Genomic DNA, 15055 nt, shown 5'->3' with positions numbered 1-15055 from the left:
CTTCTTTGTTCTCTGTTATGAAGTGAAGGGGCGGGGGAGACAGTCTGCTCTCAGCCGAATCAAATACAGTTTTGCAAGATAACCAGGGAGCTGAGCCTTCTTCCTACCCCTGGTGAAACACTGTGTCTGGGGAACTGCTCCACTGCAGACTTGCTGCCTTCATCTGACTTGGTGCCAAGACCCCAAATGAGCCTTACCCAGGTAACCCAAAACCAAGGAGAGAAAAATGAAGTCCAGGAGGAGTTTATTTATGAGCCCCAATTAGATAACCTGAATATTGCATCCAAATGGTGAGTAAGCCAAGACTTGAGAAATATCAGCATGAATTAGGAGGGTGTGAATAGCAAAACTGACAAGGAATAGACAGAATGCACAGGGAATAGTCAAAATATTAAGAGCATATTTTAAAGGAGATTAAATGCCAGTGACAGTCAATTTGACTTGGTTAAACTTCAATATCTCTCTCTTTTTTACAGTTTGTAGATTTTGGCTGGTAGGATCTGGTTAGGTAGATAAGAGTACATTACTGTAGAGAATGCACTACCAAATTTTTAGCAAGTACTCCATGCCAGGTACTGCCTTAATATTTTATATTCACTGCTAATATCCTAAGAAACGATGTCAGGTGTAGATCTTGACCAATAAATATTTTTAAAATTTGCTTCAAATGACACAGCTTATAATTGTTGAAGCTAAGGTTGATTTCGGGTCTACCATCTTTCCATTAGATTTGCTAATGGTTATTTAGTCAAATTCTCTAAATTTTACTAAAATTACTAAAATTACATTAAATTTACTCTTCACCAAAGACTAATGTGTTGTGTAGTAGCTTCAGTCATGCCCAACTCGTTGTGACCCTATGGACTGTAGCCTGCCAGGCTCCTCTGCCCATGGAATTCTCCAGGCCAGAATACTGAAGTGGGTTGCCATGCCCTCCTCCAGGGAATGTCCCCAACCCAGGGCTTGAGCCTACATCTGTTCTTTACCACTCCCTGTTAATGTTGCAGGTGTGATCATGAGACTTCTCACCAGCACTCTTTCCAGTTGTAGGTGGGGTAAAATAATAAAGCAATTTAATTAAGCAAGAAAATGCAACATTTTAAGAGCAATCAGCACATATTATATCTAGATACCTCCTTAAGCTTTTTTTAAAAAGTATGTTTATGTTACGTTTATACATTTTTAAATTATTGTTTCTTTTTGGCTGTGCTGGGTCTTTGTTGCTTTTGCGCAGGCTTTCTCCAGTTTCGGTGAGCGGGACTACTCTCTGTTTTCATGCATGGTCTTCCCATTGCAGTGGCTTCTCTTGTTGTCGAGCATGGGCTCTAGGTGTGCAGGCTTCAGCAGTTGTAGCATGCGGACTCATGTGGCTGGGATCACCGGCTCAGTAATTGTGGTGCCCAGGCTTAGTTACTTTGAGTCATATGGGATGTTCCCAAACCAAGAATCCAACCATAGTCTCCTCCATTGATAGGTGGATTCTAATCCACTGTTGTTGTCTTTCAGTTGCCCAGTCATGTCTGATTCTTTGTGACCCCGTGGACTGCAGCACAGCAGGCCTCCCTGTCCCTCACCATCTCCCTGAGTCTGCCCAAGTCATATTCATTGCATTGGTGATGCCATCCAGCCATCTCATCCTCTGACACCCTCTTCTCCTTCTGCCCTCAATCTTCCCAAGAATCAAGGTCTTTTCCAATGAGCCGTCTGTTCACATCAGATGACCAAAATATGGGAGCTTCAGCTTTACCATCAGACTTTCCAGTTAACATTCAGGGTTGATCTCCCTTAAGATTGACTGGTTTGATATCCTTGCTGTCCAAGGGACTTTCAGGAGTCTTCTCCAGTACCACACTTTAAAGGCATCCATTTTTTGGCATTCTGCTTCTTTACGGTCCAGTTCTCAAAAGCGTAGGTGACCACTGGGAAGACCTTGGCCTTGATTATATGGACCTTTGTCGGCAGAGTGATATCTCTGCTTTTCAACACGTTGTCTAGATTTGTCATTGCTTTCCTGCCAAGAAGCAATTGTCTTCTGATTTCATGGCTGCAATCACCGTCTGCAGTGATTTTGGAGGCGAAGAAGAGGAAATGTCACTGTTTCCAACTTTTCCCCTTCTATTTGCCATGCAATAATGGGGTCGGATGCCATGATCTCAGTTTTTTTAACAGTTAGTCTTAAGTCTTAAGCCAGTTCTTTCACTCTCCTCCTTCACCCTCATCAAGAGACTCTTGAGTTCCTCTTCGCTTTCCTCTGCCATTAGACCTATCCACTGTACCACTAGGGAATTCCCTCCTTCATCATTTTTAAGGAGGATTATTTGTTCTGTTTTGCATGGGTCTGAAGAAAGTGACATTTTATGAATTGAAGGCTCTTTTTCAATTTATTGAGAACTTGCTCATATACCTTGAGAGTTGCAAAAGGAACAAAGGAATTAATAAAGGCTCTGCTCTCAAGGAACTCCCAAATCAAAAGACAAAGAGTAGCACTTAATGAAATAATTAGTGAGTACACAGGAAAGTCAGTTTAGGACAGAGGCATCCCTCATTCGGATCTCGCTTTCTGTTGCTTTGTACCATGTTCATTGTCTCTATCTGGAAAATAAACGTGAACTTTTTCTCATCCAATGTCCATCCCCTGGGTTTGCACCAGCTCTTTATCTGTTGTATTAACACACTGTCTTCATTAGCTCTTGCAGAATATGAGTGAATATCATAAATCAGTTACTTACAATTAAGAAAAGTTGAAACAATACACTTCAAAATGAACACAGTACAGACAGGACTTGCTAGATACAGGCAGTGAGAAGACTAACAGGCAAAGAGGACTGCAAGGGTTTTTGTTATTTGTTTTTTATTTTTTTTTTTTTTGGCTGCACTGGGTCTTACTTGTGGTGGGATCTTAGATCTCCGTTGTGGCATGTGGGATCTTCAGTTATGACAATCTGGATCTAGTTCTCTAACCAGGGATTGAACCTGGCCCCCCTGCCCAGGAAGACTCTGGAGGCACAGAATCTTCACCACTGTGCCACCAGGGAAGTACTAAGACTACAATTTTTTGAGGTGGTGGGACTAAATCAATGGCATTCATTCATTTATACATTCAGAACATAGGTGACATAGAGGGAGAAGCCGTTCATGCATGCACTATCTTTCTTCCCCTAATTCTTTCCTTGCTAGCAGAAAAGGATCCTGACCTTGGCTCCTCTTCCTCTGCTCCCTGCTAGTTCCTGGACTTCTACACAGTATGAGTAATGAAAGAAACAAAGGCAGGAGGGATAGGAGGGTAAAAAAAAAATGAGTATTTACAGAAAAGTTTAAGGTACCTTGTTGAGAAATGGGAGCCATAAGAAGATGACCGAAGAGGAGAAAGAGGATTTTATAAAGTTTTGATTTGGATTTTGAATTAACAGTTTTTTCTTCTCTTCAGTTCAGTTCAGTTGCTTAGTCATGCCTGACTCTTTGCTACCCCATGGACTGCTGCATGCCAGGCTTCCCTGTCCATCACCAACTCCTGGAGCTTGCTCAAACTCATATCCATGGAGTCGGTGATGCCATCCAACCATCTCATCCTCTGCCATCTACTTCTCCTCTAGCCTTCAGTCTTGCCCAGCGTCAGGGTCTTTCCCAACGAGTCTGTTCTTTGCATCAGGTGACCTAACTATTGGAGTTTCAGCTTCAGCATCAGTCCTTCCAATGAATATTCAGCACTGATTTCCTTTAGGATTGACTGGTTAGATCCCCTTGCAGTCCAAGGGACTCTCAAGAGTCTTCTCCAACAACACAGTTCAAAATCATGAATTCTTCTGCACTCAGCTTTCTTTATGGTCCAACTCTCACATCCATACATGACCACTGGAAAAACCATACCCTTGACTAGACAGACCTTTGTTGACAAAGTAATGTCTCTGCTTTTTAATATGCTGGCTAGGTTGGTCATAGCTTTTCTCCCAAGGAACAAATGTCTTTTAATTTCATGGCTGCAGTCACCATCTACAGTGATTTTGGGGCCAAAAAAATAGTCTCTCACTGTTTCCATTGTTTTCCCATCTATTTACCATGAAGTGATGGGACCAGATGCCATGATCTTAGTTTTCACAATGTTGAGATTTAAGCCAACTTTTCACTCTCCTCTTTCACTTTCATCAAGAGGCTCTTTAGTTCTTCTTCACTTTCTGCCTTAAGGGTGGTGACATCTGCATATCTGAAGTCATTGATATTTCTCCCGACAATCTTGATTTCAGCTTGTGATTTTTCCAGTCCAGCATTTCACAAGATGTACTCTGTATATAAGTTGAATAAGCAGGATGACAATCTACAGCCTTGACATACTCCTTTCCTGATTTGGAACCACTCTGTTGTTCCATGTCCAGCTCTAACTGTTGCTTCTAGACCTGCATACAGATTTCTCAGCAGGCAGATATGGTGGTCTGGTATTCCCATCTCTTGAAGAATTTTCCACAGTTTGTTGTGATCCACACAGCCAAAGGCATTGGGGTAATCAATAGAGCAGATGTTTTTCTGGAACGCTCTTACTTTTTTGATGATCCAACAGATGTTGGCAATTTGATCTCTCATTCCTCTGCCTTTTCTAAATCCAGCTTAAGCATCTGGAAGTTCACGGTTCATGTACTGTTGAAGCCTGACATGGCGAATTTTGAGCATTACTTTGCTAGCATGTGAGATGAGTACAATTGTGCAGTCATTTGAACATTCTTTAGCATTGCCCTTCTTTGGGATTGGAATGAAGACTGACCTTTTCCAGTCCCATAGCCACTGCTGAGTTTTCCAAATTTGCTGGCCTATTGAGTGCAGCACTTTCACAGCATCATCTTTGAGGATTTGAAATAGCTCAACTGGAATTCCATCACCTCCACTAGCTTTGTTGGTAGTGATGCTCCCTAAGGCCCTCTTGACTTCACATTCCAGGATGTCTGGCTCTAGGTGAGTGATCACACCATCATGGTTATCTGGGTCATGAAGATCTTTTTTGTATAGTTCTTCTGTGTATTCTTGCCACCTCTTCTTAATATCTTGTTCTGTTAGGTCCATACAATTTCTGTCCTTTATCGAGCCCATCTTTGCATGAAATGTTTCCTTGATATCTCTAAGTTTCTTGAAGGGATCTCTAGTCTTTCCCATTCTGTTGTTTTCCTCAATTTCTTTGCATTGATCACTGAGGAAGGCTTTCTTATCTCTCCTTGCTATTCTTGGAATTCTGCATTCAGATGGGTATATCTGTCCTTTTCTCCTTTGCCTTTCACTTCTCTTCTTTTCTCAGCTATTTGTAAGGCCTCCTCAGACAACCATTTTGCCTTTTTGTATTTCTTTTTCTTGGTGATTGTCTTGATCCCTGCCTCCTGTACAATGTCACAAACCTCCTACTGTGTTGCTGGGGCTTCTTCTTTGCTTTTGGATGTGGGGTATCTTTTTTGGTGGGATTCAACATTCTCCTGTTGATGGTTGTTCAGCAGCAAGTTGTAATTTTGGAGTTCTCACAGGAGAAGATGAGCACACATCCTTCTCCTCTGCTATCTTGATAATGTTGTTTTTTCTTCTCTTAAGAAACAGAAATTAATGGATAGGCTATAGCTTTTATTGCTTCTGTCCCCAGCAAGATAAATTTGACTAGAATATTAGCAAGAAACTATATCAGAAAGTTGCCAGCTTGCATTCAGGCTTCATTTACTTCATACCTTCTATGAAACAGCAGCAGACAAGGCATTGAGTATAAAGTAGTGATCAAGGCTGGAATCATCTCCGGGTCTCAAAGAACTTACACTCCAGTGAAAAGGCAACAGCATTGAAATTAATGCAATAGGAGTATAATTTGTGAGGACACGTGGTGATTTTTACACATGATAGTGTTTATTCCACAGATCAGATCTTTGAGAGAGTATAATCAGTCTCATCTGACAATGACAGAACAGAGCTCACAGAGTCCAAGGTCTGTTCAGAGAAGACAGATACAATCATTAGCAGAGCTGGGATTCAAAACATAGGTTTTTCTGATTCCCAAGGCCTTCACTTTGCCAGTGGACGATAGCCATTGGTTAAGAGGGGAAAGAACTGAGAGTCTGGAACTGACCTTGGGGAGATGCCAGCACTGATGGAAAGAAAGCTGTTGGAAAACAACTAAGCAAAGACTTTAGGATGTCAAGGAAATACAGGACAAGATAATAGAAGGTTGTGTAATGTTTCTGAAAACCAAAGAATATAAGTAGGCAATATCATCAGGGGAAAATTAAGGACAATATGTGGTAAAAAAAAAAAAAAGTCTATTATGTTTGCCAAGGCTTCTGTGAAGAAGGGTAGATTTCATTACAGTGTGCAGCCCCTTGCTTCTCCTACAATGCAGAGGTATGCAAAGGCCATGTGTTTTGAGAAAAGGGTGTGCAGCACAGACCCCTTTATTCAGTTTAAAATAATAAGATGTTGCAAGGATAATCACTAAAATGAACAGAAATTTCTAAATATTCGAACAATGAGCTTCTTGATAAGTATTTGAAAGAGGAAAGAAAAAGCCAGTTGAGATGAAGCTATGAAACAATGCCACTTGGCAACACAACTCCAAGGGCCCCATTCATTTTCAGTTTCAAGCTGTGCTTCAGGGCATGCCTTGTTTGCAGTTCACAATATGAATGGTGCCCTCTAGAGCTGTGCAATGAGGCCTCCTGTACGCTGCTTTGGGAGCAATGTCCAAAAAAAGTTGGCCTAAGCATGTTGTTTCGAAGTGTCACTTTGTGTCCTTGCATAATTGTTCTCATTATCGGGGCCTCTGTGTATATAAAATTGAGAGATTGAATCAGGTGAATTTTGTGATAATCTCCAGGAGCGTTGACTCATATTTATGTTTACACACTTCTTTCAACTAACGCAACCTCATTCAATATTAAGATATTTAAAGAAGTGCTCTATTAATTGTATTATCATCATTATCTTTTATGCAAATAAAGTAAAGTTCAGCAAGTTTAACCTATTTGCCTCTGATCTGTCTAGTGACCACTGATGGCCAAAGCAAAAATTCCCAACATCACACTCTATGCAGAAGGGAATGATATCTAGAAAACAGGACTGATGGAGTGTTCACATTTCTTTCCATAATCTGTTTGCAGGTAGAGTCGAACAACGTTCCTGTTTACCAATGCAGAGAAGCAATTACTGATATCCACTCCTTAACATGGAGGAATTTTTAAAGACCCATGAGTTATTGCTATCTATTAAATGTTTGCAAGGAAATTTATAATTGGATTTCTGGTAGCTCTACATCCATTAAGACTTTATGGTAATTGCATAAACAACAAATACAGGAGGCTAGTGTCAAGCCTTAGTAAAAATATCATAGTAATTTAAATAGAAAAAAACAGATCTTAAAGTATAGCTTTCTCTTTTTGCTAAATTAAGTCCACCTTGCCTCTTGATAGCTCAAGATTTTGAAGCCACATGAAACAGAGGCCCAAGTGTTTGCAAAGGTAGGCAGTCTTATTTAGTTGAAAGAGCATAAGCACTTACAGTCCCCATGCGTACTCGGTCACTTCAGTAGTGTCCAACTCTTTGTGACCCTATGGACTATAGCCCCCTGGGCTCCTTTTTGTCCATGGGATTCTCCAGGCAGGAATACTGGAGTGGGTTGCCATGCCCTCCTCCAGGGGATCTTCCAGTTCCAGGGATCCAACTCGTGACTCCTGCATCTCCTGCATTGCAGGCAGATTCTTACCCATTCTACCACCTGGGAAGGCCCACAACCCCTATACCTTAATTTAAATTGCTATGCACACTTTAACATCTGTGGGTTTTTGAACAAATGATTAGCCCTTAAGTGGCTAAGTTTCTTCAGCCCTGAATTGGAGATCCTACCCATCTCATGCAATTGTAGTGATGATTAAGTGGGAGAAGTATGTGAAGCGTTGATGGGGTATGGCAAGCGGTGGTCTCTGAATTAAGGGTAGTCATTTTTATTAATACTTACAGTTCTGCATGGACATCTCTTAACTGCATGTTCATCTATTACATTTCAAGTGATGGTTAATTTAAAGCATTTCAGTTTGACATTTATTACAAATAGGTATGTTTCCCATGTGACCATGTATAATGCTGATGATGAAGGATTCCATGTTGCAGATTATTCTTGTAAAAATATGTGACAGCTAATTTAAATTCATACTATTGATTAGGGATGTGGAGGCAAGGTTTATTAAAACTAGGCAATTGATTTGATTATATCAATTTGTGTTTAGGGACCTGTGGTCAATAAATTAGATCTACTGTTTCTTCTCTTCCGTTGTAAGATATATGGGTTTTGATCAATAATTCTGAAGCAGCTTTCCTTTAACTCACGGACACTCAGCATAAACTGAACTGAATGACATGGACGTTAATAAAACTTTCCTGGCTTTCCAAGCTGTGGTTTTATTCATAAATGAATGGACATAAACATCATCTCATTTGTCAGATAAAATTCAATCATGAAGTATATTATGGTTATTGATATTCCTTTAAGTGGGAAAGAGCTGGGCTTAAATCCGAGCTTTGCTATTTGTAGGTTGTATGTCACCATACAGTTACTTGGTCTCTCCATAATCTGCCCATCAGTGTAACAGTCAGTAATAATACCTAACTCATAATTTGTGTAGAGGGTTAAGTAGAATAAATATTATTTTCATTGAAAAAATTAATATATTATCTGGCATGTAGTAATACCTCATTGTTACTTTTGTTAGGGTTATTATTATTTATATCATTTATATTACTATTTATATCATTCCATGATTTTGAAATACTTAGCAAATGTCTTAGAAAAGTTCTTTGAAAAGTTTTTCAGTTAAGTTAAAACTTAACTTTTTAAGTTAAGTTTTTATATTGTAGATTAATGAACTTTTATGTTTGATGATATTTCTAGAAAATATAAAATTAAAGCCATCGTTTTTAGTTTCTTCTTTTTAGGTTAGAACATCACAAGACAGAAAACATGAAATAATCAAAGCCAAAGTGGTGCCATAAATTCTGAAAATTTGTCACATTCTTTAAAAACATTTTATTGAAATAAAATATGTGTAGTACACTGTTGTGAAGACATTAGTAAAGCCATCACACAGGAAACAAAAGGATATAAACGCTTTGCAAACCATTGCTTCCCCCTGAGTAGTTAGAGAAAAGCTAGAAGCTGCTAAGAGCAGAAAGTAGAGGCATTTAGTGTTTCTGACACAACTCAGGTTGGCAGCTTCTGGGTCTCAAAATACTTCTCATTTCCTTGCAAGTGGTGGGAATATTATGGGGCAAGAGTGCACTGAAATTGTGAAATGATATTTTCATACAAATATAAGGAATTTGCTGAGGGCAAGTAAGGAGAAAGCGAATTCCAATTGTGCAAATCCTCTGGCCACCCAGCCTTAACAAATAGGAGCAAGTGAAAGCAGAGAAGTCATTTCCTTAGCACAAGGGTAATTGCACTGAAAGGGAACTTGTGTTTTCAGTAGCTCATGCCCAGTGGTTCTGAGGGTAAATAGAATCAATAATACTAGCAACATAGTAAGTGCTAAATGAGTATTTAATGAATTGAAAACAGACTAGAAAGCCAGCTATCAAGAGGTATTCGAGAACCAGAGAGGGGAAGAGAAAATCAGATCATCAATGAAGCACAAGTTGCAATTATATCTTTTTAGTTGACTTGACATCCAATTTATTTTTTAAATTACAATGCAGTTTATTTCCACAGTGTAAAACTGAGAAATGTAAAAAAGAAAAAGGTAATAATTTAAAAGATAGTAATATGTGATTTTTCACCTTAAAATGATTTAAAATATAGTAGTACATAATTTTTCACCTGGCTCAGCATCTTTCTAACCTTGTAACCTCAAGTGACTTAATTAAACCTTCTTAAACCTCAGTTTACTCATGTGTACAGTCATAATGCCTTCTTAGTGTTCTGAAGGGGTTTCCCTGATAGCTCAGTTGGTAAAGAATCTGCCTGCAATGCAGGAAACCTTGGTTCAATTCCTGGGTTGAGAAGATCCCCTGGAGAAGGGATAGGCTACCTACTCCAGTATTGTTGGGCTTCTCATGTGGCTCAGCAGAGATGATTAAGATAATACATAGGTTTAGTACAACACCTGGAACATAATAATTGAATGTCAAACAGGCAGAAGAGTAAAATATTATATTTTATAATGTATGTCTAATATTTTTTTTTCATTGTATGGGTGACAGCACATTTCAGAACTCATATGTTTATGTCCTGCTTTTCTCATTTTTATTATAAGCAATTGCAAACATCAGGAAAACCTCCTCACAAATAACATATTGAAGGGTCACATAAAATTCTATCACAAGAATTTATCTAATCTTCTTGAATTATCTCCTATTAATGGAATGTAGGTTGTTTCCTCTCATTCTCTTGTAACAAAGTCTCCATGAAGGTTTGTTCATCAACCTTCCATTAATGATTCTTCTAATACCCCAGACCTCATCCTGCCATATCCTCTGCTCTACTCACCTCCATCATTCCATTTTAGCCACACGCCTTAGTTATATACCTTAAAACACTTTCAGTTCAGTTCACTTCACTTCAGTTCAGTCGCTCAGTCTGAATCTTTGTGACCCCATGGACTGCAGCACATCAGGCCTCCTGTCCCTCACCAACTCCCGGAGTCTACTCATGTCCATTGAGTTGGTGTGCCATCCAACCATCTCATCCTCTGTTGTCCCTTTCTCCTCCTGCCTTCAATCTTCCCCAGCATCAGGGTCTTTTCCAATGAGTCAGTTCTTTGCATCAGGTAGCCAAAGTATTGGAGTTTCAGCTTCAACATCAGTCCTTCCAATGATTTCCTTTGGGGTGATTTCCTTTGGGGTGGAGAGGGCCGTGATTGATTCAATTTTTATTCCTGCCTATGTCTTTTGACATCACTTGGCCTCAATTTTTCCCCTATAACCTAAAGGGCCAAGTGACCTCTGGGTTACTCCCAAGCCTAACATTCTCTTATTTTCTGTTTTGAAATTTTTCTATAAAGGAACAGGTATAATAAAAATATCAATAGCTTTCATGTCACCAAATCCACTCAGTACTGTCTTAATATATGTGACTAGATGCCAGTGTTTTGACTACACAGCCATGAGACTGTCACTCATTCCCTTACTCCATCAACGTGCCCTTTTGAATCACTGGATCCCTCGCCCCAACATGCACATATTTGCCATTCTGAAACTCCAAGGCTGATAGCCATCTAGATGTCCAACCCAATGAGTCATAGCCTACAGCTTAGCATAATCTGGTCTCTATTTTGTCTCTAACCTCTCAAGCTGTTTATCTCCAGTCGGCTGTGCTCTGGTTATGTTAGTGTGGGTTTTGGTTTGCTTGGTTTTTGTTTGTTTGTTTGCATTTTGTTACAAACTCTTTTCTTGTCTCGAGACCTCACCATATCTCTTCTATGTCTGTTGTTCTCCCCAAAACTTTGCATGACTACCTCTATGTTCTTTCTTTGATGTCCATTAAAGGACTGTTTCCTTAGAAAAATCTTCTTGCCCATAGCATGTCACTTTCCCTCTCCCCATTTTATAACTTAGCCCCTAACTGGATCAGTGATTTCCTAACAATGATCAGTTTGAATTTATATTCATCCTTTCATTCATTCATTGATGTTTATATTTTTTGTGTGTTTGTCTCTCCCACTAGAATGCAAGTTTCATGAGGACAGGATCTATAGCTGTCTTTTTCTTCTTTTTATCAAGTTATAATTGACACATAACATATTAACTTCAGGTATACAACATGATTCAATATCTGTATGTATTGTAAAATGATCATCTCATTAAGTCTAGTTGACATCAGTCACCATACACAGTTACAATTTTTTCTTGTGATTTTAAGAACTTTTAAGATCTACTCTCCTAGTAACTTTGGAATATACAATACAGTATTCTTAACTCTAGTTACTATACTATACATCCTCATGACTTATTTTATAACTAAAAGTTTATGCACTTTTATATTACCAGCCTCTACTATGCCAGATGCCTGGTGTATATTTTTGCCTTCAAATATTTTTCTAAGTAAATGAAGAAATATCAGTTGGCCAGATTTCTACAGAAATTCTTCAAACACATTAGTAAACAAGGAAACAAACAAAAAAACCTTATCTCAGCTTTGTTCAAATATGAATGAAAGAGGAAATGGCAGGAGTGTTTAATATGCTCTAGCTAGGTTTCTTCCTGCACAACCCTCACCTCTTTTGAATGGCCAGAACACCTAGTAAATCAGCCTTCAGCCTGATAGAGGATGAACTGTAGAGAATGGATTTCAACAGAGATGAAGTGAGGACGATCATAGCAATCTTCAGAGTACTGAGGTGATTTATACATACAGACTTCTGGATTACCTGCCCCTGAATTTCATCTAGCCTCCTTATAATATTGCTGCCTGAGAAAGATACCACAGCTCTGGATGCACTGTCAGTATTGAATTGCACTCAGAAATGCAGCTGTAAAAAATGTACACATCTTCAACATTAATGATTCAAGTGGCCGTATCAAGAGAATAGCCTTTTGCATGGAGTCCTGCTTTTCCTGAATAAGGCACACATGCTTTATGTTTATATTTGGGCTCTCTTTCCCCGCCCCCCCCCCACGCCCCCCCCCGCCCCCGCTGCCAAAATTTAGGTTTATCTTATCACTTCCAAAAATTTTCTTCCTAGAGGTTATAATGTCTTGATTTTGATTTGTCTCATCCTATTATTAATAGTAACTTAAAAGGGACAAAAAATCAATATTTAATGTTGGCCATTGTCAAACTACCGTATATTTTCCACCTAATTAACATAGACCTCAGAGATTATACTGGACTCTAGTTCCTGGAGTTAACTATTGGCCAAGGAAGCATTTGTTCTGAGGTCAAAAAATGTCATTCATGCTGCAAATCACTTTGCTCCCAGTCACTGTGCAAAAGGCTGTGTATGTTTATCAAGGATTTTTGGATGGCTCCTTCTATCTGTTTTTGTGCCAGGATCTTTGAAGAGAGCATTGTGCTTGTGCAGTGAATTCCAGTTCATGACAGAGAACATTTCTTCTCAAAACAACCTCTTTAGAACCAAGCCTTCCATGTCGTATTCCCATCCTGGGTATTTGGTTGAACTTTGCTGTGTATTTGTGTGTGGGTGTGGGCATGAGTGTGTTGATCCTATAGTTTTATGTCTTAGCCCCATGGTTAACCTGTTTCACTGCTTATGGTAAGATGTGCGGAGGCTGTTCTGCTTTCAAAGTTTCCATATCTTTCTCAAGCAGATTTTCCTCCTGTTCCTCTTCCCTGTTCGTTTCATCCAGAGAGCCTCAAGTTGGACACGCATTAAAATTAAGATTCAGAGAAGCAGCCATTTCTACCACCTTTGTAAACACATGCTATTTCCATTTTCAACGGGAAACTCCGAGAGCACTTTCCACTGGACCATCCGGAAGGGGCCAGTCTGGCTTCTTCGGGCTCAGGTTTTACCAGTTGCTACCAATAAGGAATCATTTTGTGGTGTCTCCAGAATTGAAACCCTCTGCTACTTTGAATCCAGTTTTTAAATGTCCTTTTGCAAAGCCTGCCAAGAAGGAATTTGTGTTTAGAGAGCCAGGGTTTCATTTGCAATTGAAAGGGACAACCATATCTTTGTGGTTTTTAAAGGGATGGGAAAGAGCAAAAGGAAAGGGAAAGGAAAGGGCAAAAGCTGGAAAAGGAGGAAACTCACGGGAGAGTCCCCTTTAGCTTTGTGTAGATTTTATGGACAGCAATATTTTGGGATTGTTATTGTCTCTTAAATACTCTGCTTAGTGCCTGTCATGGACTGCTTGGCTTCTGACTGTGGGTGGCTGGAAGTCAAAGTTATAAACCAGGTCACTTAAACCCAAGATTTAGCCAGTGGCTCTTTTACATTTGTAAGCAAGAATATCTCTAGCCTCCCCACAGAGCAAGTGCGAGGACTGACCTTTCATGGATCACAGGAAGGAAGTCCTATTTCTCAAAAGAAAAGTCAGACAAGTTTTGACATAAAAAGACTTTGCCAACAGAGCTCTGGACAGAGATAGGAATACTCAACACCGGAGAAAGCAGAGTGCATGCCAATGATAGAAATACAAGGAACTTGAAGGTAGGAAAAGGGATATGGGGTGGGGGGAGGTACCTAAGAGGTGGGGAGAGGAATGTAAGAAGCTAGAGTAAGGAAATCAAATGGATCACACTTTATCAGGACAAATAACATGCTGTCTTTTTCCAAATGTGTAGCTGGGAAGGGTGTAACTTTTCCAACTTTCTAGGGTTTTATATTTTTAAGGCTTTAATCATCATAAAAGGACATGACAGGAAGGAGGAAAATAAGATATATACAGGAGGTACTCACAGGGAGGTACAGTTTTTGAAATTAATTTTTATTAAAATATAGTTACTTTACTATGTTTTGGAAGTTTCTGCCATACAGCAAAGTAACTCAGCTCTACATATACATATATTTCCTCTATTTTAAGTAATGTATGTTTGTCACTCAGCTGTGTCTGACTCTTTGTGACCCCACAGACTGTATCCTGCCAGGCTTCTCTGTCCATGAAATTCTCCAGGCAAGAACACTGGAGTGGGTTGCCATTTCTTCCTCCAGGGGATCTTCCCCACCCAGGGATCAAGCCCAGGTCTCCTGCATGGCAGGTGGATTCTTTACAGTCTGAGCCCCCTTTTGGTAATGAGAACCTATGTATAGGGCAGAGAACTCTACTCTGTGCTCTATAGTGACCTAAAAGGAGGCACTTTTTTGAAAAGCAGTTTATCACTAAAGGGAGAAGCAGGTACAGGTTTGGTCTGCCCCAAATTACCCTGTCCTTAAAACCAGGTTGAGGCTTCCTTGATAGCTCAGTTGGTAAAGAATCCGCCTGCAATGCAAGAGACCCCGGTTTGATTCCTGGGTCAGGAAGATCCACTGGAGAAAGGATAGGCTACTCACTTCATTCTGGCCTGGAGAATTCCATAGACTGTATAGTCCATGGGGTCGCAAAGAGTCAGACACGGCTGAGTGACTTGCACTTTCATTTTCACTGTCACTTT

At 39.7% G+C, this 15055-nt stretch overlaps 1 protein-coding gene across 1 annotated transcript in view; it reads left to right on the top strand.

The window, feature by feature from the left end:
* Positions 1-12710: 12710 nt before the first annotated feature.
* CHL1 (cell adhesion molecule L1 like) overlaps positions 12711-15055 on the top strand; it is a 357768-nt gene continuing 355423 nt past the window's right edge. Inside the window, exon 1 of the mRNA XM_070776316.1 lies at positions 12711-14114. The gene's annotated coding sequence lies outside the window, so the exon portion shown is untranslated. The remainder of the gene's footprint in view (positions 14115-15055) is intronic.

This window comes from Bos indicus, chromosome 22 (assembly GCF_029378745.1).
Source record: "Bos indicus isolate NIAB-ARS_2022 breed Sahiwal x Tharparkar chromosome 22, NIAB-ARS_B.indTharparkar_mat_pri_1.0, whole genome shotgun sequence".
NCBI classification, from domain to species: Eukaryota; Metazoa; Chordata; class Mammalia; order Artiodactyla; family Bovidae; genus Bos; species Bos indicus.
This window is presented reverse-complemented; position numbering and strand designations above follow the sequence as displayed.